Raw genomic sequence first — 21160 nt, 5'->3', positions numbered from 1 at the left:
GACCTTATGAATTCAGCAAAACTTTTTATTCAGCTGTGGAGTCAGGCATCAGATGGGCAGACTTTTTGGTTAGAAATGGTTGCTAGTCTTGGTTTATATAGGTTACACACTGGGAGGTAACCTATCCATTGAAGACTTTAACAGCACGTGGGCATTCAGGAAAAAGGTTGAAAAACTAGAAATTTTTTTTTACTGGCAGTGTTTTCGTAGGGCAAGAATGGAATGTGCATTGTCCTATCACTGAGAATGGATATATTGGGACATTGGGAGCAATGCTAGGTGGTTGAGGTTGAATAGTGGGGGGGAATGAGGGGGTCTCCCATAAAGAAGTTCAAAGGGGATGATCATAAGGATTTTTTTTGGGCAGTGCCTGGATCCACATAAGGGCCAAAGGTAGGAGCTTAATCAAATTCAAGGAATGTTTCTACATAATTTGGTTAAGGTTGCCTTTAAGGTCCTATTTGTCCTTTCAACCTTTCCTGAGGACTGCAGATGATAGGGAATATGGAAATTTCATTTTATATTTAAAATTTAGCCAATTCTTGGGTAATAAAGAAAGTAACTGGGGGGCCTATATCAGACTGGAGAGAGGCAGGTAAATTAAAACATGGTATTATTGCTTGGGAAATTATGTTGCATTGGTAAAAGCCTTCTTATTGTTAGCAGGAAAGGCTTTGACCCATCCAGTAAAGGTGTCTACTGAGTCTAGGAGATATTTGTTTTTCTTACAGGGGACATGTGGGTGAAGTCAAGTTGCCAGTCCATGTCAGGAAGGTCTCCATAGCTTGCTGTGTCAGAAATGGGTGTGGTCTCACCTTGGGGTTGGGGTTGTCCTTGAGACAAGTGGTGCAGGATTGAGGAACTTGTTGGAGATACTGAATTTAGTGAATTCTTCAGGAATCATTGGAGGGAGTGCATATCAGGGAAACCTAATAGGACTTTAGTTTCATTAGGGAGAAAGTGGAGTTTTGTGGGCATAGAGGCTTGTGATGATTGAGGGTGATGGTGAAGAGAGAGCAGCCTGTTTCACTAGCCATTCCCCTGTATTATTTCCTAAGGTAATGTATCCCTTGCCAGCCTGATGTCCTTTACAGTGCAACTCTGCCATCTTGTGGAATAAAGGAGCAGGTTCAAGCAGATTTCTTATGTAAATAGAATTAAGAATTCCTGCCTGAGGAAGAAAACCTCTTTCCCTGCAGATTAGGATGTTAGAATGAATTATGTTATAAGTGTATTTGGAATCAGTAAAAATATTGATTGATTTGTTTCTGGCTCATGATAAAACTTGAGTGAGAGCAGCAAGTTCAGCTTGTTGAGATGTGGTGCCTGAGGGGAGGGAAGCAGCCTCAATTAAATGGGTGAGGACAAAAGAAGAATCTGCTGTAATCTTTCCTTGAAGTATAGCATAGCCTGCAAGGTATGGGGACTGTTAGCACAAAAGGACCAGGATGGATACAAACTTCATGGATCAGCACAGCTTTTATGCAGGAACAGAGTGCTGCCTCTGATGAACCCACTTCTCAGCAGGTGGAAAAAGAGCCATGGGCCCAACGGGGAATCAATGCTTATGTAGGTTACAGAAAGGTGACTTAATTAACGAGTACTCGGGAAATAGGTTTGGGAGAATTTGAAAATTTGTTTTTACTGTACAGTGTTTTTACTTGGAGAAAAATGGTGGGTCTGGGGTCAGCATTCAGTGTTTAACTCTTTCCCTTTGGAGTCCCATTGTAGTGTTACTGGGAAAAGATTTATTTGTGGAAGGATCAATGCTCTGGCTTCCTTTCTAGGGATTTTTCTGTCACTGGGAAAGAATGCAGTGGGAAATGATCAATGCCATCCATGTGCTGCTTTATTCTTTACTGCCTCTTCCCATGCCACAATATTTTGGAGTTTGTCATTTTCCATATCCAACAGGGACTCTTTCTGGGAGCTTCCATTTATGAACCAGTCTGGGGAGTTAGGGAGTGGCTGATCATTTATATGTGAAAAGGAGTTCATCAAGAAATCAAGGATGGGGCTGGGGTTGTGGCTCAGAGGTAGAATGCTCACCTTGCACAGGCAGGGCCCTGGGTTTGATCCTCAGCATCGTATAAAAATAAATAAACAAAATAGAGGTATTGTGTCCAAGTATGATTAAAAAATAAATATTAAAGAAAATGAAGGTTATCAAGACAAGAGTGAGAAATCACAGGGGCAGAGGGTTTTTTGTTGGGAGAAGAGTATAGGGTTTAATAGAGAGTCTTGCTGCTAGGAAGTTAGGGGATCCAGGAGTTGTGCATGCAGTCATTGGACTATGGTTGGGGGAATGTTCGTGGAATGGGGAGAAATGACCAACAGCTGAGAAGTTCTCAAAGGGAGGGAGTGTGTGGTAAGAATAGTAAAAGGTTGGCATAATGCAAATTTTCTGGCCTCAGGGATCAGTAGGGCTGCAGTCTCTAAAACCTTGAGGCATTGGGCCAGCCTTGATAAACTAAGTCTAATTGTTTGGATGAGAAAGTCCTGGGGAGGGGGATGTTCCCTGACTCCTGGTGAAGAAGTCCCAAGGACTCCTTTGTCTTCTTTGCCAGAGTGGAGTGACAGGAAGAAAGGCTTATTAGGGATAGGTAAGAGTTAAGGATTCCAGAAGAGAATTCTGGAGAGTAGAAATGGTGGAAGAAAATGAATGGGGAAAAGGAAGAAGATCTAAAAGATTCCCTTTTGAGGCTTCAAAAAAGGGTTTGGATATGAGAGAGAATTTAGGTATCCAGATGTGAAAGTGCTGAAAAAGGCCTAAGAGGGAAAGCCTATCTCTTTTAGTGTAAGGTAGGGGAATGTTCTTTAAGGCCTGGAGTCATTCTGGGGTATTGTATGGGAGTTGGGGGGTCAGTAGGATATATAACTATTGCACCTGAGGGGAGCAGAGCAGGGTCTTAGATTGAGAGACCTTGTACCCTAGGAAGCCAGGGCATTAAGTAGGGTGGTGATGATGTTTGGAGAATTTGGGGGATGGGCTACTGAGCAAGAGATCATCTACATGTTGTATGAGATGGCTAGGGGATAAATTTAAGGTGGCCAGAATTTGTTGGAGAGCCTGGCCAAAGTAGTGGGTGCTATGTGGACGCCCTGTGGGAGAAGAGCCCAGGTGAGCTGCTGAGACATATTAGTGCCTGGGTCAGTCCAGGTAAAGGCATAAGTGAGCTCGAGGCACAGGGCTTTGTGCATGTGAGGCAGGCACTCTACCAACTGAGCTATATCCCCAGCCTGGCAGGGGCATTTTTAGGGCTCTGGATGGCTGAGGCCAGTAGCTGATATTTAGTTTAAAGACATTTATCTCTGTTGTTTTTGGCTTTGTCTTCCCTATTGTTAAAAAACCTTGAAAGTAGTATCTAGAAGCTGCTGTAGTGGGGTCTCGGGGCCCTTTTCTGACTTTCTAAGTGTTTTATGGATATCAGGTGCAGACCCACTAATAAAGTTAAAATGGAGAAAGAGAGTGCCACCAGGAGTATCCAGGTCTAGGTTGGTATATTTGGTAACAGCCTCAGTAAGCCAGGCCAAAAAGAGGGTGGGGTTTTATCAGGTCCCTGAAAAATTGCCTTTTAAATTATTCAGAGACCTGGTAAAATTAACATATGTATGAGAATTTTTGTCATGCCTTAAAGGAGGCAAATAATCATGTGCTGGTGTCTGATGACCCCAGAGTTTTGAAGCTGATATGTCCAATCAGGTTCAGCTGTAGGAATGGCAGCCCCTGTGCAGGATGGATAAGGGGAATTTGGGCATCGAGGAGATTGACATGGTTTAGCCACATGTGAAATATGAGCATGTTCATCAGGAGTCAGGGTGGAAGGCCTACTCTGCCTCTGTTTGTGACAAAGCTGTCAGAGAAACAGTGACATGAACTTGGACCATCCCTTCAGCCACGTTCAATATCCAAGTTCAGTTTTTGGAATTTGGAATTTGCTAAAACATAAGTGTTACCTACTTTATACCTCTTTCCTGTACTTAGCAGGGTTTTCAGAAAATGAGCCTACTTTGCCTCTGTTTGTGACAAAGCTGTCAGAGAAATGGTGACATGAACTTGGACCATCCCTTCAGCCCCTGCCACTTCTCTGAGAGGGAACACATGTTGCACTCTTAAGGATTTTGAATCTTGTAGAGGAGGTGATGGCAGGGGGGAGGTAGAGTATGAGTGTGAGGTTTGAGCGGGAGGGGGGTAGATGGGGGAATTGTGGTACTTTGAGGAGAGGAGTCTGATGTGGGGCCAGTGAGACTCCAGAATCTGTAAGGATTGGGTTCATCTGCTATTTCTGGATTAGTGAATGAGGAAGAGATGTATAAGTGTGTGAGTCAGTTTAAAGATTCAGCAGTAGCTGCATGAGCTGGGCCAAAGGAGTGAAAGATGTTCAATGGTCACTTCCAAGGTCTCATGGGTCATTTCATGTGATTGAGAAAAGGAGTAGGTTGGGAGGGGGATGGGGACAGGTGCAGACCTCATGAATTCAGCAAAGCCTTTATTTAGCTGTGGATTCAGGCATAGTGGACACACTTTCTGGGTTCGAAAATGGCCACCCATTACAGGAGCAGTCTGGATTTATATACTTTTGAATACAATAACTATCATAATTATCTACAGTTTAATCTGGAATTTAGTACTTTTTTCTGTCTTGAGACACACTGTTCTTTGCTCTTTTACTTGTAGGTGAATTCAGAGTTTTCCTAACATGTTGAGTCCTGGTACCTGATAAGTATGTGCAGATATTGCACTGAGCTGCATTCTTAAGTCTCTCAGTTTTGGTTTGTTTTTGGAATTTGCTAAAACCTAAGTGTTACCTACTTTAGCATGATACCTATTATGTAATAGTAACCCAGGAAAAGTCTGTCTATGAATAGGAGTGTAGGTTGACACAATTTTGGTAGATTAAGCAGTATCCTTCTAAATTTAAAGTTGTGTATCCTTAATTTCAGAAATTCTATTTCTAGAAATTTCTATTTCTAGGTATAGTTGTACATATGTGTAAGGATATTGCATTGCATGGTCTGTAACAGAAGACCAAAACCCAAACCAAAAGCTTGTAATAACTCGAGGTCCATCCATATGGGACTGGTGAAGTGAATGCTGTTATTTTCATTATGTTACTTATAGTTTATGCAATTCTCTATGGTCATTAAAAGACTTGGACGGATATAAGTATAAATGGAGAAAAATCAATATTCTAGGCACATAGTAGAGAACGCATCCTATGCTGTAGAGGACACACATATATGTGAAAATAAAAATTTCTATAAGATACACAAAATGTAAATGTAAACACTGGGACACATCCCGAAGAACACATCAGGAACTGGGTGCAGAGGGACCTAATTTTTTCTTGCAGGTCCTGTACCATTTGAACTCTGAAGTACTCACAGAAACTCACAGACCTGTGCTACAGGCCTCCGGCCATGGATGGCGCTGTCATCGCCAAAGTCCTGTGGTAAACCTAGCGACTCAGAAACCGGTCTGTGACGCCATCATGAGGGGCGGTGGCGCAGGCGCAGTGGCTACTCCCAGCACTGTGTTGGTAGCTGCACTTCCCACCCGGCATCTCATTCTGGCACAGCAAACCTACTGACCTCTTCGTCACTTTGACTCCCTGGCATTGGGTTGACGGCCTCTCGGCGCCCACATTGGTCAATGGCGTCATGGCCGCAGTGCCTGGGGCCGGGCACCCGACTTTTCTGGCCATCTCTTAGCAAAGAGGAAGGATGGAAACCGCATCGCGAAAAGGTAGTACGCCCTGGGTGCTGGGGATGGCCCTTCTAGCTTCTGGGCGTGGGCTCCATGTCTTGTGTCTTAGCCTCTCACTGTCGCTGTCCCGAGCTTGGCACATGGGCCAAGCTGGGATTAGAGACTTTGACCCTAGCTGCGCCACCTGCAGAAGCTGAAAGACATAGAGGTCAGTGAATTCACCCAACTAGTGCTTTGAGGCAGGACTTGGTTTTGGGGACGCTCCTTAATCATGGAACCCTCTCCTCAATTCAACCACAGAATATATGAATAAAAAGATTTAAATTTCAGCCAGGCGCTTTAGTGCTCGCCTGTAATCCCAGCGGCTCAGGAGGCTGAGAAAGGAGGATCCGGAGTTCAAAACCAGCCTCAGCAATAGCGAGGCGCTAAGGAACTCAGTGAGATCCTGTCTCTAAATAAAGTACAAAATAGGGCTGGGGATGTGGCAGAGGGCCCCTCAGTTCAATCCCCAGTACCAAGTAAATAAATAAATAAAAGAAAATAAATTTGAATGGCTTTTTCAGAATCTGCTTGAGACCTTTCATGAAAAGTGGTTTTGCATTATTTCCAGGAATTGGGGAAGTCAAACTGGTGCTTCCTGACAGGTGTCACCTGAGAGATCTTCTTGTAGACTTCCAGATGGTTAGTGTTGAGACTCTGTTCATATTTGCTGTGAAACAGTTTACTCCTTGAAAGCTTCCAAGCTTCCTCTCTTCCTTTCCAACCTTACATCAAGTCCCTTTCATTTGCTCTCCTGAATATGTTTTGAATTGGGCAGCTTTTCTCCTTCAACATCGTAATGCAGGTCTTGCCTGACCTATTGCAGTGGAGTCTAGTGGTGTCCATAGATCTATTGTTAAATTCTTCCAGTACGTTCTTTGCACAAATCTTTTAAATAGGTCATCACAAAAAATTGAAATTGAGCCAGGCACAGTGGTACATGGCTATAATCCCAGCTACTTGCCAGACTAAGGAAGGTAGATCACAAGTTCCAAGCCAGGCTCAGCAATTTATTCAGACCTTGTCTCAAAATTTAAAAAATAAAATAAAATGTGGGTTCATAGCTTAGTGGAGTAAATGCTCATGAATTTAGCCTCAGCACCCAAACCATCTTGAAATTGAAATGGAATTGGAAGAAGTTCATAGTTCTGATAGACATCAGAGTAAAATATTATTTTGAGAATAAAAGAAATCTCCTTACATGGTGTATAGGGTCCTGTATGGTCTGGGATCCTCTCTGCCTCCCCAGCCCCATTTCTTGCTACTCTTGACTTTCTGTGCTTCAGATGTATTGAATTAACTACAGTTAATTTTAACTTGTACTATAGAAGTGAGCGCAAATGTTACATTTCAGGGTTGACTCCTAGTATTTACAAGAGAAGTTCACAGTCCCTTTCTTTTGGAAGTTTTCTCTTGAAACAAAGTTTAAATTCTCTACTGATTGAATTTGATGCCATCAGTTGTATGAAGACTAAAACATCATGTTTAGTGAAAGAAGTGAATTTAAACTATTGTCCTGTGTTTGTTTTAATAACACTTTGGTATTTGATGCTGGTGTTAGCTTTTGTCAGGGATACAGAAGTTCTGACCATCTGATTTTAGATATTGCTTTTTTCTGGTGACCTTTGTTCTGTTGCCTTGGATCTGTTTTCCAGATGGGCAGATGGGAAGAAGGAATTTATGGGTTACTGTCAGGCAGGGATGAATAAGTTAAGTGGCAGAATGAGAAGCAGAGAATAGGGACATGCTCTGTGGGCTATGACTGTGATATTCCAGAAGCCTTTATTCTGTGCAGGGAGACAAGGCTAACATACAGTTTGACTAACCAAAAACATATCCACTAGGTGGAAAGACTACCTCCAAGTTGGACAGAGGATGCCTGAGACTGGATTCATTGCTTTCAAAATTTCCTTGCAAAAGGTAAGAAAAGTTAATTCTGTATTCTTTCAGAAATCTAAATTCACCACAGAATACTGGTTTTGCATTCTTTTCCTTTTTCAAATTAATATAGAATTTTAATATACATTGCTACAGATGTATATTTTAACAGAAGATGAAAATTTATTCAATACAAATTGTTCACTATGAAGTTGTTAAAAAAAAACTTTCCTAATAATATACATATCATAAGCATAGGTTCCTTTTTGCGGTATGGGTTAAAAGTCCTGGTATCCTCCCTTCCAGGTAGGAACCTGAAGACAAGGAGTGCTCTTTTTCTCTTTGGTGGCTACATAGGCCACATGGCCATTAGAGAGTTGGGTTGTTGTTGCCAGCAGAGGAGTAGCATGGACTCTTCAGAGTGAGGGTGTCATCAAGCTGTGACATTCTTTGGTGAAGAGCTTTTTAGCTGGGAGTGGTTCTTTGGGGATGTAGGTACTTAGAATCATGCTGCAATTGGTCTCTGTAAGTTACTTGGGGACACTGACTCTGCCATCTCCACCCATCTTACTGTGGTTTTACACATGTACAAATAATGGAACCCTTATCTGTGGCTGTTTCTGGGACTTATGAGTCACAACTCATGCATCCATATGGTCCACAGTGCCACAAAGCCAGAACTGTTTGGGAGGAGAGCATTTGTATTCAGGCAACCTGAACTTCATTGCTTATGTGCCTAGCCACTATAATAGATCACATTCCTGGAGTAGAAAAAAAAATAGGCCTTTTTATCTCCTACTTCTTATCTCTCAGAGCCATGCCATGGAAGGATTATTCTATACAGTGCTATTATTTATGAAATTATAGCTATTTGGGTTGAAATTGAAGAATTCCCACATGTTGTCCAGGATACACAGCTTTTGCAACTTCCTATGCGGTGCCATAGCTGCTTGGTGTCTTGTCTGCTTATGCCTGTGACCCTGTGTGCCAGTGCTTCATACACCACTGTATTTAGAAGCATGGCTAGCAGCCAGACTGGAAACATGGAGTAGGTTCTTCCATAATGTCTTTCCTTTGAATGCATGTCCTATGGAATTCAGCCAAATTACTTATTTTCACAATGACATTAAGAAACATCTTCCACTGTTTTCTGCAGTTTTTTTTAAAAAATTTATTTATTCTAATTTGTTATACATGACAACAGCATGCATTTCAAGTCATAGTACACATATAGAGCACAATTTTTCATGTCTCTGGTTGTACACAAAGTAGAATCACACCATTCATGTCTTCATTCATGTACTTAGGATAATGATGTCCATCTCATTCCACCATCTTTCCCAACCCCTGCCCCTTACCTCTCCTTCCCTCCCTTTGCCCTATCTAAACTTCCTCCATTCCTCTCATGCTACCGCCCAACAACCCCATTATGGATCAGCATCCACATATCAGAGAAAACATTTGGCCTTTGGTTTTAGGGGATTGGCTTACTTCACTTAGATGGTATTCTTCAACTCCATCCATTTACCTGCAAATGCCATGATTGTATTCTCTTTTAATGCAGAGTAATATTCCATTGTGTATATTACTCTGCATTAAGAAGCCACCATTTCTTTATGCATTCATCTATTGAGCGATACCTCGGTTGGTTCCATAGTGTAGCTATTGGGAATGGAGCTGCTGTAAACATTGATGTGGCTGTGTCACAAGAGTACACTGATTTTAAGTCCTTTGGGTATAAACAAAGAGTGGGATAGCTGAGTCAAATGGTGCTTCCATTCCCAATTTTCTAAGGAATCTCTATACTGTTTTCCATAGTGGTTGCACCAATTTGCAGTTCCACCAGCATTATATGAGTGTACCTTTTTTCACCACATTTTCTCCAACACTTATTGTTGCCTGTATTCTTGATGATTGCCATTCTGATGGGAGTGAGATGAAATCAATGACAGCAGAATGCATTACAATTCTTATTACACATACACAGCACAAGTTTTCATATCTCTGGTTGTATATAAAGTATGTTAACACCAATATGTGTCTTCATACATCTACTTTGGATAATGATGAATTCATCTATTTCTCCCATGCTCCCACCCCCCCGAACCCCACTGTGAGTCAGCCTCCTGATATCAGAGAAAACATTGGCCATTTGGTTTTTTGGGATTGGCTAACTTCACTTAGCATTATCTTCTGTTCAGTTCCTTAGGCCACTTATTGATTGGGTTATTTGGTTTATGTATTTATTTATTTGGTGTCTAGTTTTTTGAGTTCTTTATATTTCCTAGAGATTAATCCTTTATCTGAGGTGCATGTGGTAAAGATTTTCTCCCAATCTGAAGACACTTTAGGAGTCTTGGATTTTTTTTTTTTTTTGGTGTTAAGCTTTTGAGTTCTTTAGATATCCTAGAAATTAATGCTCTGATTTGCATGTGATAAAAATTTGCTCCCATTGTGTAGGCTCTCTCTTCACCTCACTGATTGTTTCTTTTGCTGAAAAGAAACTTTTCAGTTTGAATCCATCCCATTTATTGATTCTTGATTTCACTTCTTGTGCTTTAGGAGTCTTGGATTTGTTTTTGTGGTGTTAAGTTTTTTGAGTTCTTTAGATATCCTAGAGATCCGTGCTCTGATTTATGTGTGATAAAAATTTGCTCCCATTCTGAAGGTTTTCTCTTCATGTCATTGGTTGTTTCTTTTGCTAAGAAAAGCTTTTCAGTTTTCATCCATCTCATTTATTGACTCTTGATTTTCATTTCTTGTGCTATAGGAGTCTGGGTAAAGGAGGTCAGGGCCTATTCCTACATGATAAAGATTTGGTCTTACTTTCTATTAGGCACAGGGACTTTGGTTTCATTTCTAGGTCCTTGATCCACTTTGAGTGGAGTTTTGTGCATGGTGTGCTTGATGAGAGAGATAGGGACTTAATTTCATTTTGTTGCATATGGATTTCTAGTTTTTCTAGCACCATTTGTTGAAGAGGCTATCTTTTCTCCAGTATATGTTTTTGGTGCCTTTGTCTCATATGGGTTTGTCTCTGTGTCCTCTATTCTGTATCTCTGGTCTACAAGTCTGTTTTGGTGCCAATACCTTGCCATGTTTGTTACTATTGCTCTGTAGTATAGTTTAAGGTCTAGTAAAGTGATGCTACCTGCTTCACTCTTCTTGCTAAGGATTTCTTTGCCTATTCAGGCTCTCTTATTTCTTTTTGGTCTATACCCAAAGGATTTAAAAACAGCATACTCCAGGGACTCAGCCAGATCAATGTTTATAGCAGCATAATTCACAATAGCTAAAATGTGGAACCAAACTAGATGCCCTTCAAAAGATGAGTGGATAAAAAACTGTGGCATTTATACACAATACAATGTTATTCAGCAATAAAAAAGAATAAAATCATGGCATTTGCATGTAAATGGATGGATTAGAGAAGATAATGCTAAGTGAAGTTAGCCAATCCCAAAAAACCAAATGCCAAATGTTTTCTCTGTTATAAGAAGGCTGATTCATAGTGGTGTAGGGATGGGGAGCATGGGAGAAATAGAGGAACTCTAGATAGGACAGAGGGTTGGGAGGGGAATGGAGGAGGCATGGGATTAGAAATGTGAGTGTGATGGATGGACATCATTATCCTAAAGTACTTGTATGAAGACATGAATTGGTGTGAATATAGTTTGTATTCAACCAGAGATAGGAAAAATTGTTCTCTATGTGTAATAAGAATTGTAATGCATTCTGCTGCCATATATAAATTTAAAAAACATTCAAAAAAATAAAATTAATTAATTTAAAAAAGATTCCTTATATAACATGATGAGTACATAGTTCTGGTTTGGTTTTTTTTTCATCTCTATTTTTGAGGAATTGAATTTTTTATTTGATTTGAAATATTTTAATTCATTTCTTTTCTCTCCTTGTTTTTTTTCAGTAGATGGGATAGAAAGAGAAGATGGGGGGGAGGGGCGATAGTAGAGGATAGGAAAGGTAGCAGAATACAACAGTTACTAGTATGGCATTATGTAAAAATGTGTATGTGTAACCGATGTGATTCTGCAATCTGTATTTGGGGTAAAAATGGGAGTTCATAACTCACTTGAAACTAATGTTTGAAATATGATATGTCAAGAGCTTTGTAATGTTTTGAACAACCAATAAAAAAATGAAATATTTTAATTGATACATAATTGAAGATATTCATGGTATACAGGGTAATATTTCAATATATATGTTTACACACTATGTATAACAATAGGGTAAGTAAGTATATATCTGTGTTAGAGAACATTCAAAAACCTTATAAGGAGTCATTTTGAAATATTCAGTTCATTGTTGTCAAACTCAGTTTCCCTACCCTATAAAACATTATTTTTTTCCTCCCAAGAGCACTCTTACACCTATAAACCATCCTGTCTCCAAACTGCACTCCCCAACTCTTTCCAGCCTCTGTTAATCAATGTTTGTCTCTCTCTTAGGAGATCAACTCTTTGAGCTTCTACATACACATGAGAACATATAGAAATATTTCCGCCTGTGTGAAACCCTTTGGTTACCTCGCTACAGCATACCAATCTCCTGATTGTTTCATCTAGTTCAGTGGTAAGTTTTTTGTTTTTTATTCGTATTCTTTACTTCTTAATGTTGGAATTCCCCAGGGGTCAGACCTTTGCCATTTTCTCTTTTTCAGCTGCATTAAGTGATTTTTATCTAATGCCATGGTTATTCCCTAATGACTCCCAGATTAATTTTCAAGCCCTAAATTACACTGTGAAGTTTAATTTTCTGTTCAACCTCTTGAACCCAACATGAACAAAATAGAACTCGAGTCCATGCTTCTCCAAACCTTCCTCCAGTTTGCCACATCTCTATCTCAGAATTCACCTAGTTGTTCAGGGAAAAAAAAATGTAGGAGTCATCTGTTACTCTTCTCTTTTCTTCCTCCTAATATACAAGCCATCAAAAAAATCCTAATTTCTCTCTCTTCAAAACAGACTGAATCCAAAATGTAACCACTTGTCCGTCATCTGTGAGACTAGCCTAAGACTCTTGCCTGGAATATAGTAATAACCTAATTGGTCTCTCTGCTTTTCCCTCAGTCCTCTTCATTCCTGCCTTTCCATTATAGCTTTGTATTTCATACAGGTAAGACAAATTGTCCCACTCTTCTCAACCACACTAGTGGCCTCATTTACATATCTATACCAGGCTAAATGGACCTTTTATAAAATAGTCTCTGCCTTTCTTTCCTAGTTCTTATGAATGTCTTTTCTTAATCAGTATGCTGCATCCTCACCAGCCTCTGCTATTCCTTAACATGCCACGTAAGTTAACATTCAGGGCCTTTTCACTGCCTTAACCTCTCTGCAGAATGTTCTTTCCTAGTGGCATGGCTTATATGCTTATGAGATTCTCTGCCTATATTGCCTCTATAGACAGACCTTCCCTAACCACCTTATGTATACTAGCAACCACTTCCACATTCTGTCCCCAATCCCTGCTTTTTCTTCTTAGCACCTGATGGTATATATTGCTTATAATGTTATGGTCAGTCTTCTTCTCTGGGATGTAAACTCCGTAAAAGCCGGTATATTATATGAGATACAACTGTATAACCAGCACATGGAAGAATACCTGGCACATGGTAAGGAGTGCAATACATATTAATTCAGTTTATGAATGGATGAATGGGATTTCTTTTATCCAATAACATAGTTTTTGTTTGAATGAATAGGAAATTAAAGAAAGTTAAGGATGTGCCCATAAAGATAATGATAAATAAATTCATGTTCATTCCTTGAATGATACGAATTCCTTTTTTTAAGATTAAGAGAGTTATTCAGTAGTAGTAAAAAAAAAAAAAAATTTATTTTTTTAAATACTGTTTCAGTTGATGGTGGGCTTTATTTGTTTACTTATTTTTATTCATTTACTGTGCTGCGAATCGAACCTAGTTCCTCCCATATGCTAGGCAAGCTCTCTGCCACTGAGGTAAAACCCCAGCCCCTCAAAATTTATATTTTCAGCAAGACAGTTTACTTCATGTGAAATTCATAAAATGCCTCAGTATTACTTTTGAATGGAAAGTTGCAGTTAGTGTATTTAGGCCTGAACATTTAAAAAGCAGATATATACATATTCATATACACTCGCATACAATAGTTTCATGAAAACCTATCTGTATAAACAGAAGCATCTTCTTTCCTCAACAAATTCCTACCAGGAGGCCATCAGCTACTCAGGACTCTTAGAGTCGTATGTGGTGTATCCTATGAATTTGGTACTGTTGCTCCTGTTTAAGAAAACGGGGTAATATCTACATTGGTTTCACAGAGGCATCAAAGTATTCTGCATGATTATGTTTGTGGATTGTCTGCTACTATGCAGCTCCTAGTTTACAAAAATGTGGAAAATCCCACCACAAAGCAGATGTCTCTCTTCATGTATAATTTGGTGGAAGGCAGAGCATGGTGAGGAGGTCAGTTTTTACTAGTGAGCTGAAAATCTAAATCATGAAATATAGTTAGCCACACCAAGGCCCTCCTGAGCCATGGACAGAAGGCCATTCTGAGTATTCCTTAAAGATGGCAGTCTGTTAGTGAAATGAATAGGGAAGCACAAGTTGAGCCACTGGGCCTCTCTAGAATTCAGGAAGGATTTTAATCTGGCATGTTCAGTTTGTATGTCAACATTCATTTAACTTTTATCATGTGGTTGTGTTCTTTGATAATGGGACAGCTGTGATCATGGGACAGAAGAATGATGAACTTCCTATAAAGACTTTGAAGCCAAGGAACCCCTCTGAGAATAAGTGCTCCCAATACCAGTTCCATTTCTTTTCCCGAAGACAGCTCATGTTTATTGTCCTTTCTTCTCTACTTTCCTGCACCAGAAAAGGAAGCAGCAAAGCTTAATAGAGAAGGGCAATAGACTAAATTTAAACTATTGTAGTACTGTACTACTAGAGGTTTTTCTAGGATTTGGAGGTCAATATATGTTCCTTTCTCAAAGGGTTTGTATGTGCAGAGGCAGCCAACCATGGTTGTCAAGTAATGATAAAATTGTTCATAGATCTTGCTGCTAAAAAAGGAGTCTGATTTTGCCATTTGAACCAACTCAGTTTTCTTTGCAGCAAACTTTCACGATATCTGTGCATAATATATCAGAGCTGGTTCAGTATACTGGTATCCACGCTGAGGAGTGCAGAGTCGAAGATCCCAGGAGGAAATAGTACCACTAAAGGGCGGTCATAATTTACATATGTGTTCACATACCTTCTCATAGAAATCCCAAATGAAGTGCAACAAGAAAGTACTGCTACTCTCCAATGACATTGCAGTAGCGGACAGCCATCCTACATAGTGAATCAGTTTAGACATAGAGTTCATGAATCTACCAGGTTGTCTCTAGAGGACTGCTTGTCATTGGTTTCATGCGAATGACCACAGAAAGCCACAACAGCCAATTTTGCAATGGCTCTTTCAGACTGTGAAGAACACTGCACTTGAAAGAAATGTTGATGTAAAGAAGAAGCTTCATGTCTGAGAAACTACTAAAAGGAATCCAGCTCAGGAGCTGAAGGAATTGTGACCAACAAAAGAGGCCATCCCAGAGAGGATGGATCTTAAACAGGAACAAAGCCCTTCCTATAGGAAGCAGTGTGCCCTGATCATAGTGTCCAGGAAGTTGGTAAAGTCTTATCTCCGTTTTCATAATTTTTCATTTTATAACAAATACATTCTTCTTGTAATGTATCTTAACCAAAGATAGAGGCCCAGTAAGATCAACTCATCTCTGACACAGTTGCTATAGTGAAGTAGCGCAGAGTTGTTCACACTGAGCCACATCCCCAGCCCCTGAAGCTGTTCTAATGGGAGGAATCTACTGTGACTGAGACAATCAGAAAGACTCATCTCTTTTTTTCCACGTTCTTTAGCATAGCTACCAGAATTTAGCCCAGGTAAAACTGAGAATTCCATTTTTTTCTTTTTTTTTTTAAGAATGGACATTAGCTGGACCTAACAGCAGTTTTAGAGGTTCTGGAAAAGGTTGCCGATTTCTTAGTAGAAGCAGTCAGATATAGAAGAACTGTATCCAAAGGAGAGAAAAAGAATAAATTAAGTAGATATAATCCGTTCAAAGAAAGAAACAAGCAGTGTTTATAACACAAAGATAGAAGAAGTGAGGAACCCTTAGAGAGCCCAGATTTGCTTCCATGAATCCAGCCCAGTGTGGTGAGACTCTGCTGATTCTATATGAGGAAAAGTTCTTTGTTCTCCATGTTGCAGTAATCAGGCCCAGCACTTTGCTTGGTTATGACAATGCGGGTAATGGTTAAATTTATTCCTTGTCTGCCAAAGGAGAAAACAGCTTGTCACAATTCTGGGGCACTCATTCAACTCCAGGCAGTGGAAAGTCAAACATCTGCACAAGTAAAGGCCCTTCCCACCACAGTATGGTCTCTTTTGTGTTCCCTGAATCCCTCACAACTGTGCCTGCTACTGTGCATTTTTGGGGGTGGGGGTCTGTGAAGCAGAGATGCTGAGACCAACCACAAGGCCCCCTGTGATGCACAGCATGGGTAACTGCCACAGCCCTGTTGCAGTGCACTCATGGTTCTTCAAAAGCTCCAGGTGGAGTACCATTCTCTTCCTTTGCTCATACCTAAAGCAGTTTCCCTCCACTGTTAAGTCCTTCTCGTTAAGACTCAGGTTAAATCTGTTGCTTTTCCTACATGGATTTATTAGCACTTAGTAATGTATTCTTTTAAGTGCCTTCATTCTTTTATCTCTGCTTCCTCAAAATTCCTAGTGCTTGTATGGTACATAGTATCAGAATGCTATTTATCTTTTTTGTGTGTCTTCCATCTCTCCACAGTGGTTGGACACTTTTTGTGGACATATACTCTGTTCCTTACATATATTTTATATTCCTAGAGCCTACCAAAAGTAGGTTCTCAGAACTTGATGGTATAGGTAGTGGCTAGATCCGTCTACTAAATTTAGAGTTTGGTATTTTCTAACTCTAATATTAATTAGTTCAAGTCAAGGGACTCTGAACGTAACTAAATACAGATTCAACAGATCCAAAGTGACTACACTATATAGTCCTTGGTTCCTTCTGTGAAGGATTTGGTACAAAGAAAAACTGATCCTGATTATTTTCTCTGAGAGTCCTGGGAGGTCAAGGAAAAAGAAACAGTCTCAGTTCAGGAAAGAGTGAGTGTGTTTGTTTATTGTTTTTTATTTATTTATTTACCAGTTTTCCACAGAGAATTCCACGTGTTTCTACTCCCCGAGCAGTGTTGGCACTGGCTGATTGGAGAAACTGTGGACTCAGCTTCCTGGGCACCTGCACATGGCACATTCAATGGATTGTAGAAACTGGACTGGAAAGGGGAGAGTCTGAGACCATGAGGCTGAATCATTCCAAGCAGACCTCACAGCTGCTAACACTGGGAGAGCAATGCTAAGTCACTAGAATCCCTGCAACTTCAGACATTGAGTGGGCATTGAGCATCTTACTCTAATGGCATCAAAAATGTGTTGTAAAGTGTCTTCTGCAGCCTATAGCCAGAGCTCATTAGGAGATGTGATTATTAATTTTAGGTATCAGCTTTACTGCATTAAGGAATAGGAACATGGTAAAGAATTACTTCTGGGTGAGTCTTTCAGGGGTGTTGTGAAGGAAATTGACGTGTGGTTGTACAGAATGAGTGGGGAATATCTACCCTCAATATAGGTGGACACAATGCAGTCAGCTTCGGGTCCACATACAAATACAAGAAAGGCAGAGGTAAGTCACTCATCTTTTTCTGCCCCTGGGAAATAAAATCTGTTCATTTTAGAGGATGGATTCCAAGACTGGCACCAAGTGACTCCTGGATTCTCAGGTCTTTGGACTTGGACTGAGAATTATGCCATTAGCTTCCTTGGTTCTGAGGGTTTTGGATGTCTACTGAGCCACATGAGCAGCATTCCAGGGTCTCCATCTTGGAAAAAGGCTTCTGTGAGATTTCTCATCTTCTGTAATTATATGAGCCATGTGGTCTCTACATAGATTATAGAGTATGCTGCAGAAAACCTAAGAGCATAGATGGAGGCATGACTCAGGATTAGAACCACAAAAGAGACTTCCCTTTGGGGCAATGACTTGGCATTGTAAGGAGTAGGGCAGCCCCTCAAGACCCTAGAACCAAAGAGCCATCAGCCAACAATTCCAGTCTGGACAAGATGAGGGCAAACTCCTAACTTCTGAGAGCTGCTGGGTGAAGTGAGCCCAGCAAAAATATAGCAATGGGCTGTCTGAGGCCTTGGGGGATCCAACCCTTGTCTTAGTGTGCACCTGTGCAGGACATGGAATCAAAAGAGATTGTTCTCCAACTTTACGACTTAATGTCTTCCCGTTTTTGTCTGGCCTTGAACTTGGGAATCCTCCCACCTCAGCCTTTCCAGTAGTGGGATCACAGGCATGCGCTACCATGCCTGCTCCAGTCACTCTATTCTTCATTTGTTCCTCCCTTTTGGAATGGGGGACAGACCGTCATATACCTGTTCCACCATTGTATTTTGGAAGCATGTAACTTATTCATTTCACAGGCTCACAGCTGGTGAAGGATGAATTGTGTCTTGAGTCTCACCCACATCTGATTTATCGGAACCTTTGGACTTTTGAGTTCAATACTCTTGAAGCTTTAAGAAAAGGGTAGGCTTTAATTGGTCAAGGTAAGACAAGTGTAAACTACTACTTTGCAGAGCATTTCTAAGAAATTTAGGGATGAAAAACTAACCTTCCCATTCAACTGAACATTTTATTTTTCTCTTTGAACTCATAAGGTAGTTTATAATGGAAAATGACTTCAGTAGTTATTTACTTCTAAATTGAGTCTTTAGAAGAAAGTTTAGATGCCAAACCCTGCCCCTCTCAAAAAACAAAAACCAGTCTGGTCCCTCTAAAAAGGCATGAACAAGTGGGTCATAAACTACTTCAGGATACCAAGAATGGATTCAGTTTGTGAGTCCAATGGAGAAACCCCATGAGAAAGCCAGCAAGCTAAGGTTAGGGAGCAAGTTTCACAGCTATATTTTCATATTAAGAAAAAAAGTTAGAAAGTATATTAAATTTCTGCACATTCAACAGCAACATCTGAACTGGTGGACAATAACAATGTTTGATTAGGAGGTGCACAGTCATTCGGCAGTCTGATGATGCCATCTAGCCATGATGAATTAAAGTTTGGCCGAATCTTTTCCTTTCAATTCAATAAATCCACTTACTCAATGTATACAAGTAGTCACTGTGCTCAGCCTACACAGGGAACACAAATGTGAAGGAGACTCAAGACTCAGGTCCTACCTTGTGGGAAATGAAAATAGTTATTGACAGATAACTCCATGATTGGGTAAATGATCTAAGTTGTGTCGCAGATGAAAAGAGCTCTGAGAGTTTTACAGAGAACAGAATCAATCTACTTGAAGAGAGGAACTGGAAATCCTTCTAGAAAAGCAGGGAAGGCAGAAAGAGTAGTTAGAAGGCAAATGATAACAAGCCTCTTTGGGCAAGATAATGCCCTGAGAATATGAGAGTTCAATTTGCCTGAAATTAGAATGTGTACAAGGGAACAACTAATGGGAGCAAAGCTTGTCCAGGAAATGGGGTGGATGTCAAAAGGTCAGGCCTGAGAGCCCAGCCCTCCTTCCCTTCTTCCATTGTACTTGTAAATGGATTTTCAGCAAATTGACTTCTTTAAATGACTACTTGAAAGTCAGTTCCTGTCTTCCACAAATTCCTGTAATAATCAAGATATACTCACCATATTTCCCCATTATTTTCTTGATTGCAGTCATCAATGACAGGAGGAAAGATGGCCAATAGTTTTTATGGTTGAACTGAATGATCACCCACTATACATAATGTTTTTCTTGACTAAATTGCTTAAGAATCAAGAATGCTTTCAGGGCAAGCACAATTCAGTAGCCTTTTTTTTTTTTCCTCAGTTTTTTAAAGTCATTCATTGAATTGCCCCATTGTCCTGTACTTTTGAAGTGTTTTTTACAAAAAGCCAATGCTGGTCTCCAATTCACTGACCATTTTGAATCTCTAAATAACCGTAAAAGCTGAGTATTTGACATTTAAAGGTAGCACCAGCTTTTCAGAAAATTGATCTTGCTTCAGCTCAATTGCATGGTTTCAACAAAGCCTCTTTTACAAGATAGCCAGTGTAACAGAACAGAGTATGGCAGTCCTTATCCAAGGGCATTCTGTTATCAAAGCCTGGTAGTGGGATCACAGAGGCACTCCTGGGATGAATCCCCAGAATGACCCTGGCAGCAAAAAAATGGAAGAGGATAACAGCAAATGGACTCATTACTTTTAGAGTTGCTCAGTGCTCAAGGGTTCATGGACCTGTCCACCACTGGTGGCTTAGTTTGCTTTGCATTTGTGGTGTATTCTGCAGGGGGTGTGGATGATCCAGGTGAGGTGGGGAAGTATCAACGGGGTGAAACGTTTTCATTCACCTCCAGGGTACTCCCCAAATGGGACAGAGCCCTCCCCTCGCCTTCATGTGGAAGGAGCCTCCATGATCAGATGTCAGGACCAAGAATTTCTGAGACACAAAAGAGAAAACAGATGGCATTACAAAGAAGACCAACACCATCCCAGCCCGTTCTAGTACAAAGTGTGTTTACCTCACCAAATTCTACTTGAAAATATTTAAAGAAAAAAATATGTTGTGGTTCTTATCAAATAAATTGTTTCCTACAAGAAGGTGGACCACATCAAGGAAGCTCAAATCATGATGAGAGTATTGGCATACTCAAAAACCTACAATCCTTGTAGCACAATTAGGTTAGTACAATGAATATAACGAGAACAGGCCAAGATGGGTTCAGTTCTACCCTCAAGTAGTCATTCGCTATCATTAAGTTGCTCTGCCTAGAGAATGATAAAAGTAGGTACAGTACCTTGTATTTCTTCCATCATTTTTCCTCTCGGCTACCTATTTGCATTTATCCCAGTACCTGTAAGAGCACATTCTGTTAACTTACAGGAGGATTGTTAAGTGACTTTATGTGTGGTTATTTTAATTTAATCTGAGTAACTGACATTTTCTGTGCTATACTTTTTCATATTTGTGTCCAAACTTGGTTAGGGAAGCTCTTCTGGGAATGAATGTTCATAATTATTACTGCTCACTAAACCACTATTTCTTTCAGTCTAAAACATTGTGCCTCATTTTCATGGCAAGGTTATTTAATTTTTTGTTCAGTAAAGATTGAACCCAGGTATGTTTTCCTACTGAGCTACATTTCAAGCCCATTTTGTTTTATTTTTGAGATAGAATCTCACTAAGTTTCTCAGGGCCTTGCTCAGTTGTTGAGGTTGGCCTTAAACTTGTGATTCTCCTGAGTCTCCTGGGACTTTGAGATGACAGGCACCAGGCCCAGCTGAATTTTACTTTATTTTTTTAAACCAGTTTGAGAAACATTATCTTTAGTTCTAGTTATAAGTGAAACCCATTCATATTTCTTATGCCATTGA

At 40.2% G+C, this 21160-nt stretch overlaps 1 long non-coding RNA gene and 1 pseudogene across 2 annotated transcripts; one reads left to right on the top strand and one right to left on the bottom strand.

The window, feature by feature from the left end:
* Window positions 1-5563: 5563 nt before the first annotated feature.
* Window positions 5564-21118, top strand: LOC144249590 (uncharacterized). Of its 2 annotated transcripts, XR_013342245.1 has the most exons (5): window positions 5564-5746; window positions 7591-7666; window positions 12097-12220; window positions 12718-12763; window positions 16880-21118. It is a non-coding gene; the product is annotated as an uncharacterized LOC144249590 (long non-coding RNA). The 2 variants fall into 2 exon arrangements; XR_013342244.1 differs by lacking the exon at window positions 12718-12763.
* On the bottom strand, window positions 14236-15873 carry LOC144249589 (centromere protein I pseudogene; annotated as a pseudogene).
* Window positions 21119-21160: the final 42 nt, after the last annotated feature.

Source organism: Urocitellus parryii, chromosome 12 (assembly GCF_045843805.1).
Source record: "Urocitellus parryii isolate mUroPar1 chromosome 12, mUroPar1.hap1, whole genome shotgun sequence".
Lineage (NCBI taxonomy): Eukaryota > Metazoa > Chordata > Mammalia > Rodentia > Sciuridae > Urocitellus > Urocitellus parryii.
The sequence above is the reverse complement of the archived record's forward strand: the minus strand, read 5'-3'. Positions and strand labels throughout refer to the sequence as shown.